Source organism: Vulpes vulpes, chromosome 10 (genome assembly GCF_048418805.1).
Source record: "Vulpes vulpes isolate BD-2025 chromosome 10, VulVul3, whole genome shotgun sequence".
Taxonomy (NCBI): Eukaryota; Metazoa; Chordata; class Mammalia; order Carnivora; family Canidae; genus Vulpes; species Vulpes vulpes.
In genome coordinates, this window is record NC_132789.1 from 16378801 (window position 1) to 16388866 (window position 10066).

At 43.7% G+C, this 10066-nt stretch overlaps 1 protein-coding gene and 2 non-coding genes across 6 annotated transcripts in view; all 3 read right to left on the reverse strand.

The window, feature by feature from the left end:
* Positions 1 to 6232, reverse strand: part of PXN (paxillin) — a 66216-nt gene extending 59984 nt beyond the window's left edge. For 2 of the 4 annotated variants that reach the window (XM_072722980.1, XM_072722969.1), the window contains exon 1: positions 6028 to 6232. The gene's annotated coding sequence lies outside the window, so the exon portion shown is untranslated. Of the gene's footprint in view, positions 1 to 5153; positions 5881 to 6027 lie in introns of those variants that run through there. The other 2 variants (XM_072722974.1, XM_072722967.1) reach the window with 2 other exon arrangements.
* Positions 5319 to 5459, reverse strand: LOC112932937 (U4 spliceosomal RNA). Its single transcript, XR_003237583.1, has one exon. It is a non-coding gene; the product is annotated as a U4 spliceosomal RNA (small nuclear RNA).
* On the reverse strand, positions 6092 to 6232 carry LOC112932940 (U4 spliceosomal RNA). Its single transcript, XR_003237585.1, has one exon. It is a non-coding gene; the product is annotated as a U4 spliceosomal RNA (small nuclear RNA).
* Positions 6233 to 10066: the final 3834 nt, after the last annotated feature.

Consider the following 10066-nt stretch of genomic DNA (forward strand, 5'->3'; position numbering starts at 1 on the left):
ACACCCAACCACTCAGCCACCCAGGCGTCCCAGAAAACAATATGTTAAAATCACACAGATTCGCCTTCAAACAGCTAATTTTATGGTTTGTTTTTTTTTAGGATTTTATTTATTTATTCATGAGACACACAAACACACACACACACACACACAGAGGCAGAGACACAGAGGGAGAAGCAGGCTCCATGCAGGGAGCGCAATGTGGGACTCGATCCCGGGCGTCATCCCTATTTTTTACTGTTTTACATCATATTTTACTCCAATTAAAAAAAAAAAAAAGTCATCACAACTCAAATTATCCAGCCAAAAGAAGATTCCAGTAGACCTGAGAGCAAAATATCATATGGATTTTCTAAAACTTTTCCCTTTTAAAAAATAAAAACATTATTTTGTTTTCCTTAAGCTATTTGTTCATCTCTTCTGTGGTTTTTCCATGCCTTTCTTTTTCTTTCTTTCTTTTCTTTCTTTCTTTCTTAAGTTCTTTCTTTCTTTCTTTTTAAGGTTTTATTTATTTATTTATGAGAGACAGAGACATGGGCAGAGGGAGAAGCAGGCTCCCCGGGGTTGGGGGGGGGGGAGCGGGAGAGCTGGATGTGGGACTTGATCCCAGGACCTCCGGATATCGACCTGAGCTAAAAGCAGACATTCAACCACTGAGCCACCCAGGTGTCTTTTTTTATTTATATATTTAAAATTTTTTTCATGCTTTTCTTTCTTGTGTTTGCCCACAAATTAGTCACCATTTTACTTACTTGCTGTTCTAATTTCTAAGGAAATCACTCACACACACACACACACACACACACACACGCACGCACATCACATCATATGGGTCAGTATTTACCAGAGCATCAGCTGACATTCTGATCAATACAGAATTTGCCAGGGAAGCACTATCTCGTTTCCTCCAGACCCGGTTCAATACCCTGATTAGCCATCTTGGCAATCAGCGAAGGTGGAAAGAAATGGTTGGGGTGAATTTCTAAACCACATTATCAAGGGTATTTATTTATTTATTTATCTATTTATTTTTAAAAGATTTTATCCATTCATTTGACAGAGAGAGCATAAGCAGGGGGAGTAGCAGGCAGAGGCAGAGGGAGGAGCAGGCTTCCCCCCTGAGTAGGACCATGACCCAGCTGGGCCATGACCCAGGCGAAGGCAGACACTCAGCCAACTGAGCCACCCAGGCAGGCCCCCACCAAGGATATTTATATTGGGACACCTGGGTAGCTCAGTGGTTGAGCCTCTGCCTTTGGCTCAGGGCGTGATCCAGGGGTTCTGGGATCAAGTCCCACATCGGGCTCCCCCACAGGGAGCCTGCTTCTCCCTCTGCCTGTGTTTCTGCCTCTCTCTGTGTCTCTTATGAATAAATAAATAATCTTTTAAAAAAGGATATTTAGGGATCCCTGGGTGGCACAGTGGTTTGGTGCCTGCCTTTGGCCCAGGGCGTGATCCTGGAGACCTGGGATTGAATCCCACGTCGGGCTTCCAGTGCATGGAGCCTGCTTCTCCCTCTGCCTATGTCTCGGCCTCTCTCTCTGTGTGTGTGACTATCATAAATAAAAATTAAAAAAAAAATAAAAAAGGATATTTATATTGAAATTTTAGCCTCTGGGTAGCACTTCTGGCTCCTCTTGAAGTTTTTTTTCAAGATTTTATTCATTTATTCATGAGACACACACAGAGAGAGGAAGAGACATAGGGAGAGGGAGAAGCAGCCTGCACGCAGGGAGCCTGATGCAGGACTGGATGGATCCGGGACCCCAGGATCAGGCCCTGGGCCAAAGGCAGGCACTAAACCGCTGAGCCACCCAGGGATCCCTCCTCTTGAAGTTCTTAATCAATGTGGATTCTCTAGGATGCCCCCCATTTTGCTTCCCAGGATGCTCCTTTGAGCAATTTTCACCCCCCTCTTTATTCCATCATGTTTGCTCAGTTCTGATACATTAGCTTATCAGGGGACTCTTATCAACTTCCTGCGACCACAGGTCCTGAATGCAGGACATCCCCCAACCCCTATTCTGGGTTCCAGAGAAGGAGTGACATTAATTTATCTTACTCAGCCAGATGTGATGACTGATCAGGAAGTAGTTTAAGAAGGTGGTCATGGAAAGCAAAGGGCTTTTAGTATCAAATGGTTCCTAGGGCAAGTGTTCATTCCACAGATTACTGATGACTTTTACAGTAGAGACAGAGCAGTTACTGTCTTAACCAGGCGATTAAATTCAGCATCACAGGGATCCCTGGGTGGCGCAGCGGTTTAGCGCCTGCCTTTGGCCCAGGGCGCGATCCTGGAGACCAGGGATCAAATCCCACGTCGGGCTCCCGGTGCATGGAGCCTGCTTCTCCCTCTGCCTGTGTCTCTGCCTCTCTCTCTTTCTCTCTGTGACTATCATAAATAAAAAATAATAAAAGTAAATAAATAAATAAATTCAGCATCACAGACAATGGAAGATGTGGTACAAAGTTCACAGAATCACCCTTGAACTTCTCTTGAATCTAATCAAGCCAGGAAGTCTTGGTTACAGGAAATATATGGTGATAAAGGAATATGTTAATCAACACCTCTCGGGGATAGGATCAGATGAAGTCAGAATGTGGAACTTCTACAAGATATCTGTCTTGGGCTTTTCAAAAAAAAAAAATATCAGTATAATGAAGGAAAGAAAAAAGGCAGAGAGACTTTGTCTAGATTTTAAAAGACCACACATGGAAAGTAAAATGATGCAGCCACTCTGCCAAATAATCTGGCAATTTGTTACAAAACTAAACATGTAATTTCCCATATGGCCCAGATAATCAAAACTTTATGCTCACACAAAACTTGGGAGTTGTTTTTTATTTTTTCTTCTTCTTTAGAGAGCTCTATGCCCGGTTTGGGGCTTGAACTCATGACCCCAAGATCAAGAGTCACATGCTCTACTGACTGAGCCAGCCAGGGCCCCTTGCTTTCATGGAACTTGTACACAAATGTTCTTAGGAGCTTTACTGGTGACAGTAAAGTACTGGAAGCAACCCACATGTCCTTCAGTGGGTGAATGATTGAACACTCTGGTATTTCCATAAACGGAATACTACTCAATGAGAGAAAGGAATGAACAAAATATTGATACATGCAACAACCTGGATGGACCTCAAGGATGTTATATTTGGTGAAAAAAGTTAATCTCAAAAAATCACATACCCTGGGACGCCTGGGTGGCTCAGCGGTTGAGTGTCTGCCTTCAGCTCAGGGCGATTCTCCCTCCTTCCCAGGATCAAGTCCCTCATCAGGCTCCCTGGGAGCCTGCTTTTCCCTCTGCTGTGTCTCTGCCTCTCTGTGTGTGTGTCTCTCATGAAGAAATAAATAAACCTTAAAAAAAAAATCACATACCCTATGATTCCATTTATATAGAACTCTGAAAATACAAAGTCTAGTGACAGAAGAGAGTGGGGGAAGAGATGGGAGGTGGGGATGGTTTACAAAGGAACATGAAATTTTGGAGGAGCGATGAATGTGTTCACTATCTGGATCACAGTAATGGTGTCATGAGTGCACAAGTTTCAAAACTTAGAAAATTGGGTGCTTTAAATATGTGTAGTTTATTGACTGTCAATTATAACCCAATAGAGTTATTATTATTTTTTTTAATGGAATTGGGGGGATCCCTGGGTGGCGCAGCGGTTTGGCACCTGCCTTTGGCCCAGGGTGTGATCCTGGAGACCTGGGATGGAGTCCCGTGTCGGGCTCTCTGCGTGGAGCCTGCTTCTTGCTCTGTGTCTCTGCCTCTCTCTCTCTCTCTCTCTCTCTATGTCTATCGTGAATAAATAAGTAAAATCTTAAAAAAAAAAAAAAATTGGAATGGGAGGGCAGCCCCACAGGCCCAGCGGTTTGGCGCTACCTTCGGCCCAGGATGTGATCCTGGAGATCCGGCTTCGAGTCCCCCTCGGTTTCCCTTCATGGGGCCTGCTTCTCCCTCTGCCTCTGTCTCTGCCTCTCCCTCTCTATCTGTCATGAATAAATAAATAAAATCTTTAAAAAAATGGAACGGGAGAACGGTTTCTGTGAGAATTAAATGAAGCATATTATGCACTTTTTGTGTAGTCTGGCATATGGTAAATGCTCAATAGTGGCTGTCGGAATTTGGCTGGTGTTCTGAACGGCTCCATCACATTTTTCTGCTTATTTTCTTCAGAGCACTGAAATAATCTGTAATTTTCCTAGCTTATCTCTTCATTTACTTATTTATGGTCTGTCTCAAGACTGAGCTCCAGGGAGCAGGACTGCGTCTAATTTACTGCTGGGGCAGTTTTCCCCAGGGCCGCCCGGAACCAACAGATGCCCTTTCACTACCTTCGCCCTTAACCACATCCTTTTGTTTACAGACCAGAGAAGTGTTTGATGGGTGTTGGCCCACGCGTGTCCAGCTGGATCTGCTATGCACAAGGGTAGGCCTCTCGGAGGCTTCTGTCCCGGGACACCCTGGCCTTCCTCCAGGCAGCTGGGGTAGTGGAATCCAGCACACCACTGGAGGTGAGGGACCTGGTTTCAAGGACAGCTCCTGGAACTCCACAATGGAACCAGAGTAAGTGTGCTAGGTCCGTTTTCCCCGATTGCTTTAAAAAGCATTTGGATAAAAGAATTGCGCATTCTCCCATTTTTTGCAAATCTTTCAGAACAGGATGAGTAAGTGTATCGTGTCCATTTTCCCCAAATGCTTTAAAAAGTGTTTGGGTAGGGACTGCCTGGGTAGCTCAGCGGTTGAGTGTCTCTCAGGGTGTAATCTCAGGGTCCGGGACCCCGAATCGAGTCCCGCATGGGGCTCCTTGCGGGGAGCCTGGTTCTCCCTCTGCCTCTCGTGAATAAATGAAATCTTAAAAAAAAAAAAAATCTGGGGGGGGGGCGGTTAGCCCGGGTGGCTCAGAAGTTTAGGGCCGCCTTCAGCCCGGGGCGTGATCCTGGAGATCCATATCGAGTCCCACGTCAGGCTCCCCGTTTGGACCTTGCTACTCCCTTTGCCTGTCTCTGCCTCTCTCACTCATGAATAAATAAATAAAATCTTTAAAAAAAAAAAAATGCGTAAGAGAATTGCACATTCTCCCACTTTCGCAAATCACAGCTTCACAATGGTATTGTTCATCTCAAATCAACAACGAAATAGGAAACTTACTTCTTTGCGTTGACAGTCCGCACGATGTGGAGCCAAATAAGCTGAACTTTCCCGGCGCAAACAGAGCCAGGAAAATAAAGGAAAACGCGAAAAAACCACCAAACTAGTTAGTTCATTTTCAACGCCTAACACTCCCGAGCTTTCTTTTCAGACAAAAATATTCAGTCTCCGTAGAGACTGTCAAAAATTGCCAATGCCGACTATATTTCAAGTCGTCATGGCGGGGTATTGGGAAAAGTTTTCAATTAGCAATAATCGCGCCTCGGATAAACCTCATTGGCTACGATACTGCCACTGCGCAAAGCTGGGGAACGTGAGCACGCACCCTGCTCCCCCACGGATGACAACTGCCTTTACACTGAGGGTGAGCGACTGTCGGCGAGTTCGTGGATATGACGCGTTCTGCTTCCAGCAATTATATTCGAGGTCTGTCTGCACGGGAGGCTTCCTGTTGTTCGATCATCTCGTGTCGAACATTCAGATTTTGGAAGCGGGAGTGCATCCGCTGCGAATGCTGGGTAATATTATGCAAATCTTCATGACATCACAGAGACGGCCAGGTTAGTTGTATTTTGAGTAAAAACAAAAAACAAAAAACCACCCTGAGCAGCGGGAAGGCAGGGAAAGGGCGAGTGAACCAACCTAAGAAAGAAGAGCAGCTGCGGGCGTAGGTGCAGACGGACCGGCGGGCAAAAGTTGCAAGGAAGCATCTGTACAATCTCGAAGGCTTAACGGAACAAACGAGGGAAAGACAAAATGTAAACTAACGTGACACAGAAGACCCCTAATTCGACTTCTAACTAGCATGGACCTTAATAAGTACAGAAAAATCCCACCGTAGCATCACTAAGATACAGCTCGGAACTCCTCTTACCAGGAAATGCTGGACTTAAAGCCTCCAAATAATATTGTCTTCTTTGGAAACCATCATAAATCAGTCTCCGTAGAGACTGTCAAAAATTGCCAATGCCGACTATATTTCAAGTCGTCACGGCGGGGTATTGGGAAAAGTTTTCAATTAGCAATAATCGCGCCTCGGATAAACCTCATTGGCTACGATACTGCCACTGCGCAAAGCTAAAGAGCAACGCCCCCCCGCTCATCATCCCCAATAGGCAAGGTTCCTATTTCAGAAAGGCGAGTTTGAGTCTCATGGAAAAAATCACCAATTATTGCCTGGTTGGAAATTAAACAATCATATGAAGATCTTCCAAAAATGCATAAGCTGTTTCCAAAGGTTTCTTTTCTTGGTATCACGTAACTAAGTTCTGATGGAGCATAAAGCAAAGCATTATGGGACGGAACATGCTAATCGCTTAATTCATAGAGTGAATTGGGACAGATGAAAAATGCGCTGCGTCGGCGTGCTGCTCGCTTGTCTACCGATTCACAATGTAACTATCATCTCCAAAATTGGTTATTTTATTTTTTTATAAATTGTGGTAACCGATATATAACAAAATTTACCACTTTAACCGTTTTAAAATATACAGTTCAGTAGCAGTAAATACATTTGTTCTTTGCTACCCTCATCACTACCTCTCCAAAATTTTTTCATCATCCCAAATTGAAACTCTGTACCCATTAAACACTAACGCCCTCCCCATTCCACCCTTTCCCAGCACCTGGCAACTTCTGTTTTCTGACTCTACGAATTTGACTCCTCTAACTACCTCATATAAGCAGAATCATACAATATTTTATTTTTTGTGTCTGTTTTTGTGGGAAGTTTTTAGCTTTATTTATTTAACTGATCTCTCTTTTTTTTTAAATTTTTTTATTTATTTATGATAGTCACACAGAGAGAGAGAGGCAGAGACACAGGCAGAGGGAGAAGCAGGCTCCATGGATTCGATCCCGGGTCTCCAGGATCGCGCCCCGGGCCAAAGGCAGGCGCCAAACCGCTGCGCCACCCAGGGATCCCTATTTATTTAACTAATCTCTATACACAATGTGAAGCTGGAACTCAGGATCTCCGGATCAAAGAATTGCATGTTCTTCCCACGGAGCCAGACAGGTCCCTGTCTGGCTTCTCTCATAGCATGTTTTAAGGTCTATCCATGTTGTAGTATATATCAGAATTTCATTCCTTTTTATGGCTGACTAATATTCTACTTATGGAATTTTATTATCCATCCATTATTCTATGAATCCACATTGCTTCCACCTTTGGCTATCGTGAATAATCCTTCTACATGACAGTGGCATACTAGTATCTGTTTGAGTCCTTGTTATCAACTCTTTTCTGTGTATAGTTGGAAGTGGAATTTCTGGATTATATGGTAATTCTTTATTATTATTATTATTATTATTATTATTGTAATTAAGATGTAAACAGAAGTCTCCAAGAAAGTGACATTTTCCCATTTTATTACATTTTTACAGTTTTTATTTACTAATTTTAAAAGATTTTATTTATTTGAGAGAATGAAGGAAAGCACAAGAGGAGGAAGGGGGCAGCAGGAGGGGGAGAAGCAGATTCCCCCCTGCGCCAGAAGCTGGAAGTGGGGCTTGATCCCAGGATTCAGATCATGATCCGAGCCAAATGAAGACACTTAACCGATGACCCACCCAGGGGCCCCCCCAACATTTTATTTTATTTTTAAAGATTTTATATAGGGCAGCCCCGGTGGCTCAGCGGTTTAGCGCCGACTTCGGCCCAGGGCATGATCTGGAGACCCTGGATGGAGTCCCACATCGGGCTCTCTGCATGGAGCCTGCTTTTATTTATTCATGAGAGAGAGAGGCAGAGATATAGGCGGAGGGAGAAGCGGGCTGCCTGTGGGTAACCCTGTAGAACTCGACCTGAACCGAAGGCAAACACTCAACCACTGCCCCAAATGTTTTGTTTTTTTTTTTTTCCCCAAATGTTTTATTATAAAAAATTTCAAACATGAGGGGTGTCTGGCTGGCTCAGTTGCTAAAGCATGAGACTCCTGATCTCAGGGTTGTAAGTTTGAGCTCCACTTTGGGTGTAGAGGTTACTTCCCAATAAACTATAGTTGTTGTTTTTTTTAAGTGTTGTTTTTTAACATGGGCTCTAATTCACAACTCTGAGATCAAGACCTGAGCTGAGGGCACTTGGGTGGCTCAGGTCATGACCCCAGGGTCCTGGGATCAAGGTTGGCATCCGGCTCCCTGTAGAGCCCATTTCTCCCTCTCCCTCTACCTGCCACTCCCATTGCTTGTGCTGTCAAATGGATAAATAAAATATCTTTTTTTTTTTAAGTAAAAAACAAAACAAAACAAAATAAATGCCCAAACCTGAACTGAGATCAGGACTCGGCCAAGTAGGGCAGCCCGGGTAGCTCAGCGGTTTAGTGCTGCCTTCAGCTCAGGCGTGATCCTGGAGACCCGGGATCCAGTCCCACATCCGGCTTCCTGCATGGAGCCTGCTTCTGTCTCAGCCTGTCTCTCTCTCCTCTCTGTGTATTCTCATGAATAAATAAATAAAATCTTAAAAAAAAAAAAAAAGACTTGGCCAACTAACCGACCGAGTCACCTAGATGCTCCTAAAATCTTTTAAAAATTTCAAACATGAAATATTCAAAGTATTGCTCAGTGAACATTCATAAAGACATCATCTAGATGCAAATATGATATCTTTAAAAGTCCTGTTTGGGAGTGCCTGGGTGGCTTTGTCGGTTAAGCATCCATCTTTGGCTCAGGTGTGATCCCAGGATTCTGGGATAGAGGCCCCCTCTCCATCTGGCTCCCTGATCAGCAGGGGAGTCTCCTTCTCCCTCTCCCTCTGCTCCTCCCCCTGCTTGTACTCTCTCCCTCTCAAATAAATAAATAAAATCTTTTTAAAAAGTTCTGTTAGATGCTGATGCGTAACCAATGTTTTTTCCACAGGGTAGGAAAAATTAGTGGAAAAAAGGACTAGCAACTTGATTGATTTTAGATTATTTTACTTGATCCAATCAATGACTTAGTCATTAATTCCTGGTGTGGTGAAATTGTGTGTTTCACCAGCTGCCTTGGATGACTTCATCCTCCATGGAATGAGTTTCCAGCACTAAGAGAAATGGAAAAGTCAGCTCATTTCTCCCCAGAACCTGAGATTCTTTGGGACCTAAAAGCACAATAGCTCTGTATTAGCAGTCTCTCGATTAATGGTGCTCAGTCCACTTGGCAAGCTGAAAAACAATATGGGTTGGAAATTTTTTATAACAAAATTTGGCTGGGGGAACATCAGTGTTTTGGCATTTCAATAGGTTTTGGTCAAACAGCCATAAATGCAGAAAATATTCCTAATTACAATTTTTTTTTGACTTAGTAAAAATTTTCAGTCTACATTTTGGTCCTTTCTTTTAGCCAGTGTGGTCAGGTTAAGTAAGACACAAAAGGCTGTCATGTCAAGTGATTAGCAAGGTGACCTATCTGAGTTGTTGCTGGAGGCACTTCTCCCAAACTACTGAACTGGGTGACTTTACCAATATTTACCTCCATACATTCAACGAGAGGACCAGGAGTCAAACTCGGACTCCAGCTTTTACAATACTCTTCTGGACTTCAGTTTATCTTAAAATGGGGGAAGTGGGGTGCCTTGGTGGGTCAGTGGTTGAGTGGCTGCTCTCTGCTCAGGGGTGTGATCCCGAGTAGGGAATCTAGTCCCGCAACAGGCTCCCTACGAGGAGCCAGCTTCTTTCGGTCTCTGCTTCTCTCTGTGTGTCTCTCATAAATAAATAAAATCTTTATAAAAATAAAATAAAATAGGGGAAGCTATTTCTTAGGTGGTCTTCAAGGTCCTAGTTAGCTGGCCTTTGATTATGTTCTAAATGCAAATTGATTGGTATCGCAAGAGCACAAAGGTTCTCATCGGCTGCATATTAGAAACAACTAAGAAGTTTGTAAACCAACTTGATGCCTAGACCAATTAAGTCAGAATCTCTGTAAATGAGACGTAGGCA